The sequence below is a fragment of the Dermacentor andersoni genome, chromosome 4 (assembly GCF_023375885.2).
Source record: "Dermacentor andersoni chromosome 4, qqDerAnde1_hic_scaffold, whole genome shotgun sequence".
NCBI lineage: Eukaryota > Metazoa > Arthropoda > Arachnida > Ixodida > Ixodidae > Dermacentor > Dermacentor andersoni.
This window is the reverse complement of record NC_092817.1, coordinates 134,694,949-134,701,547: the sequence shown is the minus strand read 5'-3', so window position 1 is coordinate 134,701,547 and position 6,599 is coordinate 134,694,949. Positions and strand designations below refer to the sequence as shown.

Below are 6,599 nucleotides of genomic sequence, written 5' to 3'. Positions count from 1 at the left end.
GTGGCTCGCGCATTAATTTGGTGCATTCAGGGCAACCGTGCTTCTTAAAAATTAACCCTGTAGATATCCTATTCAAGATGCGACAGTCAGCATGGCATAGCGTACGGCTATTGCGTTTCGGCAGGACTATAATAGGCAGAGACATGAATGATATTTAGAATTTTTAATTGTAAATTTAGAAAAGCAATAAATACAATACAAAACAAAAAAGACGTTATGACAAAGCTGAGCATCTCGTATTTACAGTACAAACTTCACATTCTATAACAGCATAAGTACACCACAAAGCTTCTTAGAATTTTTTAAAACAACCGCCGTTTTTTTTGCTTTACTTTTGACAATCATACAAAAGCAAATCATTTGTCACAACAGCAATTTCAGATTGCTCATACAAAAAAATTATCTGTAAGTAAAACCGATTGTAAGGCTGAGGACAACATTGTTCGCATATACAGACGCAGCTGAGACAAAGATTGAATGGTAGGAGGAGTTATTCGTGCTAGAGCTGCGGTCTAAAAAAATTGAGGAAATAAGTTACATGATTACTCACGACGCAATTGCTGGATGAAATCTCAGCAGTGTATCCGCTGTACAGTGTTTTCAATTCAGGTACATCACTTCATCGTATTTTGTTGTGGACATTACGCTACAAGTAAGCCACAAGCTTTTACCCACTCAGATTCCCATTTTAACAGCTGCTATATGGAAGTAACAAGGGCGCCATAACGTAAAACTATTCCAAACTTTTCTATTCCAATTCTGCAATCAGCCCTACCCGATTGGTCAAAAACTTTTAGGGGGCCACCCCCACTTTTCTTGTCTAGCACGCGACATCAAGAAAATCGCGACAGCCCCCCGTCTGATATGACGTGTACACACTGATTATGTATGATTTGACTAAACAAAAGAAAAATAGTAATTTCCCATTCGACGCCTTCTCGCCATTTGCCCTCGGCTATTGGTCCAAAGTTTTCGGGCTGCACCCACTTCACCTGCCTGTCGCGCGACGTCACAATACCGCAAGAACTCACCGCCTCAAAGTGACGTGTACGCGTTAAAGATGCATTAATATACCGAACAAAGCTGAATTTTCTTCTGAATAGCCGCGGGCTGCCCCGTTCCGAAAGGAATGAAAAATGGCTGGCGCTGATCGCTCAGGCAATAGCTATGCTCGCACATGCCGGATTGCGTGGATTCACTTGCGTATAATAAAACTTTTGCGTGGCCGTGAAACGTTTTCAAGCACTTTCGGCATGTTTATGACCTCGTACTGCCAACTCTTCTTTGCTGAGCATTCGTTTCAGCAGCATTCTTAGGATTCGTTGCATAAGGAAGCGATTTTCGCCCAGTCACCTCAAGCTAAGTAATGGAAAGCGGACCAATCGCAGACGTCGGCACCACCCTCTTCATCCGGTTATCTATATTCAGGGCAGTGGCTCGACCCCATCGAATCGCTCAGATTCGAGCCGCCGCAGTTTTGTTACAGGCGTGATAAATGACGCGCCAAGTGACGTCATCAGGGGCTCGACAAAAAGCAAGCACCTGTTTGAGGGCAGCCAGACAGCATCCTAGGTGCCACCCAGTTAAGTACTACGCAGCCTTCTTATCGCGTCTTGCTTTCTTGAACCCGCGAACATCACAACTGGCGACGAGGATGGTGGAAACAAGGCCATACACAGGAAAGAAGCGCTGAAGCTGAGCAACCAAGCACCGACTGCAACGCTCTGAGGACCGCTGGACGCATCCGCACCTATGACACAAGGCGTCAGCACTTCCGAGATGGCAGCCTCCGGTCATATTGGTCAAGTAGAAGCCTTCGACGAAACTGTGAGTGACTGGCTATCTTACGAAGAACGCCTGATTTCCTTTGTTTGCGGTGAACAAGTGCCCGCAGACCTTAAGGTGAATGCTTTGCTCAGCATTATTGGGCCGAAGTTGTTCAGCCTCTTGAAGTCTCTGGCCGCACCAGCTAAGCCGTCGCAAAAGACGTTCAACGAACTAACAGAACTGCTACGCAATCACTTCACTCCGAGAGTATCTGTGATCGGAGAGCGAGCAGAATTTCACAGGAGATGTCAGCTGCAACATGACGGTATCGCACAGTATGTTGCTGAGCTCAGAAAACTCGTTCAAACCTGTGAATTCGGCACCTTTTTGGACGATTCCATCCGAGACAGGTTTGGGTGCGGCTTATTCCGTACCGACATTCAGCGATACTCATTTGCAGAAGATAAAACGCTGACTTTCCAAAAGGCCGTTGAGCGCGCACTGGCTCTGTAAGAAGCCAAGAAAAACGTTGAGGAAGCGCACGCGAAAGAAGCTGCCGACGAATTGCGCAAAATGGGCACCGAAGGCGAAACGAAAAGGAAGCGATCTTTCGAGTGTTGCCGCTGTGGCTCCGACAAGCATTCTTCCCGTGCTTGTCCGCATATCGCTGGTAAGTGCACGAACTGCGTCAAGAAGGGCCACACTCAGCGTGCCTGTCGTGGTCCCAAACAGAAGCTGGCAAGTTCCGAGAAATGGGTAAGCACTCTTCAAAGCGACGACACGGGCAACGTCCAGATGCTGTCTCAAAGAACCCGGCGTCCCATCACCGTCGAAGTAGAAATTCAGGGTGTACCCTTGCGCTGGAGCATGGATATCACAGACACAGGTGCTAATGTTTATGATATCCCGGCAAAAGCTCAAGAAGCTTAGACCACCTTAGAAGCTGGAACCAACAGCACTGTGACTGAAACCGTACACAGAAGTTGTCCAACCCTGCGGCGTCTTCAACGCGGCCGTACGATATAGGGACCAAGTCGGTGACCTTCCGTTGTACGTCGTAGACTACGGCGGACCAGCTCTACTAGGACACGAGTGGCTCGAAACTTTTCGCTTAGATTGGGACGAAAAATGCGGATTACACAAGCTGTGCAATGATTCGCACCCTGACGCAAGCCAAGAGGACCATGATACACGACTGAGAGCACTCCTCGACAAATACAGCAAACTTTTTGACAATACTTTTGGCAAGATAGAAGGTGAGCAAGCTACCTTGTTTCTTAAGGAAAATCGTCCACAGTTCCTGAAAGCCCGAAACGTACCCTACGCATTGCGTTTAGCAGTGGAGGAAGAGCTAGAAAAGCTACAGAAAATGGGCATCATTGCCCAAGTTTCCCCTAGCGAGTTTGCCACACCGATTGTACTGGTTGCTAAAAAGGACGGTACAATACGTGTGTGCGGAGATTATAAAACAACGTTGAACCCTGTTCTAGACACAGAGCAGTAGCCTCTACCTAGGCTGGATGAGATACTAGCTGCGTTGCGGGAGGGTGGTACTTTACGAAGCTGGATCTGAATAGGGCATACCAACAGGTGGAAATGTCGCAAGACTCTAAAAAGCTGCTCACGTTGAATACGCATAAAGGGCTGTTCGCTGTTAACAGATTGCCCTTCGGAGTCGCCTCGGCACCGGCATTGTTCCAGCGCATTATGGATAACTTCTCGAAAGAACTGCCAGGCGTGATCTGTTATGTAGATGACATTCTTGTGACAGGAACTACTGCAGAAGAGCACCTCAAGAATCTTGAAGCAGTACTTCGAACACTGGCGCGAAAAGGCGTCCGAGTTAAGAGAGAAATATGCGAGTTCTTTAGGGAAAGCCTTCAGTATTTTGGGCATGTTATCAGTAGGACGGGCGTCAAACCAACAAACGAAAAAGTTCAAGCTCTTCTCAAAGCCCCAGCACCCACCAACGTAGCAAAAGTGCGTTCGCTACTTGGGCTCATTAACTACTATGGCAAGTTTACGCCGCAACTGCCAACGCTTGCTAAGCCCTTCTACATATTGTTACAGCAGGACGTCTCCTGGTCCTGGGACCGAAAATGCGAGGACGCATTTCTAGCCATCAAAACAGTGCTGTCATCCGACGAAGTTCTTGCGCACTATGATCCGGCGCTACCACTGCAGCTGTCGCGCGATGCGTCTGCGTACGGTATCGGCGCCGTGTTATCGCACGTTATGAAAGATGGCACGTTAAGGCCAATTGCTTACGTTTCTAGGACGCTATCAAAGGCCGAAGAAAACTATAGCCAGATAGAAAAAAGAGGCGCTTGCCTTAATCTTTGGCGTCAAGAAGTTCCATTTTTATATTTACGGTAAACAATTTACGTTAATCCCAGACCATAAGCCACTACAAACAGTTCTTGGGCCGAAGAGTGGCCTCCCGACCATAGCGGCCGCCAGACTACAACGGTGGGCTGTAACTCTTTCACTTTATTAGTACGACCTTGTCTACAGAAAGTCAACCGACAACGCGCAAGCGGACTGTTTTTTGTGTCTGCGGTTAGAGACAAGTGAGGGAGAGGACAGCACGAGTGAGACATTTTTTACACTTCGCCTAGCATCCCTTCCTGTGAAAAGCAAGGAGATCACGCGTTACACAGTTCATTATCCCGTTGTCAGCATTATCTTAGACTTCACCAGGAAAGGGTGGCCTTCGCATGTAGATGACAAAGACTTGAAACCCTACTTTGAGAGACGCAGTGAACTGACTATCCACGAAGGGTGCCTGATGCATGGAAGGCGAGTGGTCGTGCCGCCAAAGCTGCAACAGCCAGTCCTGGAGGAGATACACCAGGGACACCCAGGTATCGTGCGAAGCAAGGAACTCGCCCGAAGCTACGTATGGTGGCCATCCGTGGAAAAATATCTCGAGAATCAAGTGAGACACTACATTCCATGCCTACATCAGCGCAACATGTCGCTAAAGGCACCGTTGCACCCGTGGTCGTGGCCTACGTAACCATGGTCACTTGTACATATTGACTTGGCCGGCCCATTCTGTAATCGTATGCTGTTAGTTGTTGTAGACGCGCATTCAAAATGGCCAGAGGTGTACGTCATGACAAGTGCGTCTAAGCAAGCAACCATAGCAAATTTACGCGAATTGTTTGCCCGATACGGCGCGCCGGAGACAATTCTAAGCGATAACGGTGCACAGTTCGCATCGTCCGAGCTCAAAGCGTTTATGAAAGAGCACGCCGTCCGGCAAGTTTTCACTTCTGCTTATGAACCGAGCGGCAACGGATTGGCTGAAAGGTTCATGCGGACCTTAAAGAACGCTCTACGCAAAGGCTCTGCAGCAGAAAGTCTTGAAGGAACATTGCCCAAATTCTTGATGGTCTACCGGAACACGCCGCATGCGACGACACCCGAGACACCGTCTTATCTTTTTCTTGGTCGTCAACTGCACACTCGTTTGGACGCACTGAAGCCTGCTTTGTCGCGCACCGTCAGCACAAGTCAGTTTCAGCAAATGATGTGGCGAAGTAGCGATCATATTTTGTTTCAAGTGAACGATGAAGCTTTGGCGCGCAATTTCAGGAGCGGACCAAGATGGCTCAACGCTACCATCTTGCAGCGGGCGGGGCCAGTGTCGTACAAGGTCAAGGTGCAGACACCCAACGGACACTGCACGTGAAGGCGACACAAGGACCACTTGCTATGAGCCTCTGGTGCCACGATGACGTCCCCATTTGTGGTGGAGGAGGAGGCCGAAATGTGTTATCCAGCCCTTGCAGTTGGTCCACTACCATCGGCCGCTGTCTGCGAAACTATATCTGCACCCATGGTCAGTGAAAACAGCCCTACGAAGTGGTACCCTCAACGAGTTAGGAAGCCACCTGACCGATGCCAGCCATCCTGAATCTCCAAATTGCGGTGGAGGCAGTGATAGGAGCCGCCGCAGTTTTGTTACCGGTGTGATAAGTGACACGCGAAGTGACGTCAGCAGGGGCTCTAGAAAAAGCGAGCACCTGCACGAGAGCAGCCAGACAGCATTCTAGGTGCCACCCAGTAAATTACTACACAGCCTTCTTATCGCTTCTTGCTTTCTTGAACCCGCGAACATCACACCCTCTCCGCTTGAGCGTGGTCCTCGCCTCTTGGCAGCCAATTAGATAAGACAAGCCTCTCAGTCTAGTCAACGTTATTCGTTTTTCAAGAACACAACAGTTACCTCCTACGAACGAGGACAGTGTTTGATTGGCCTGTTCAGACAACCCCGTGGGTAACCGCCCGATGCTTGCGTCGGTGGTTGCGCAAATATGACATCAGGAGATTGGAATAGGAACCTATTGGAATATTTTTACGTTATAGGGCCCCAGGTTTGGTAACGCTGTTCTTTCACCAGCTGTCTGAAATTATCAATTTTCAGACAGTTAACTTACCTTGATCCATAAATTTCGTATAAGCTTGTAAATAAGGCAGTCATATTTCTTATTCAACCTTTTGTTTACTCCCTGTCTTCCTGTCTTCCATGTCTTCCTCGAACAGCTTAAATTAACAGCTTAAATTAGCTCGTTCCCAGCACAATTTTCTCGGCTGCTTACTTATCAGCGGACAACCGCAACCATCGCACATCACAGATTAGTATGCAATAAAAAACTGACAAGGAGGCTGTTTTTAGCGACACACACACAAAAAACATTCGCGTGATGAAGTAAAATGGACCAGCCTTCGTAGCAGGCAACGCGGAGCAAAGAGTGCCATGCAGTGCTTTTCGGATCTGCGCAGTGCTACTTCGATCGGTTTCCGCAGCTCGCAATGCTCTAGAC

At 48.4% G+C, this 6,599-nt stretch overlaps 1 pseudogene; it reads left to right on the top strand.

Moving 5' to 3' along the window:
• The first annotated feature begins 2,340 nt into the window (after window positions 1–2,340).
• On the top strand, window positions 2,341–5,464 carry LOC126537712 (uncharacterized; annotated as a pseudogene).
• The last annotated feature ends 1,135 nt before the right edge of the window (window positions 5,465–6,599 follow it).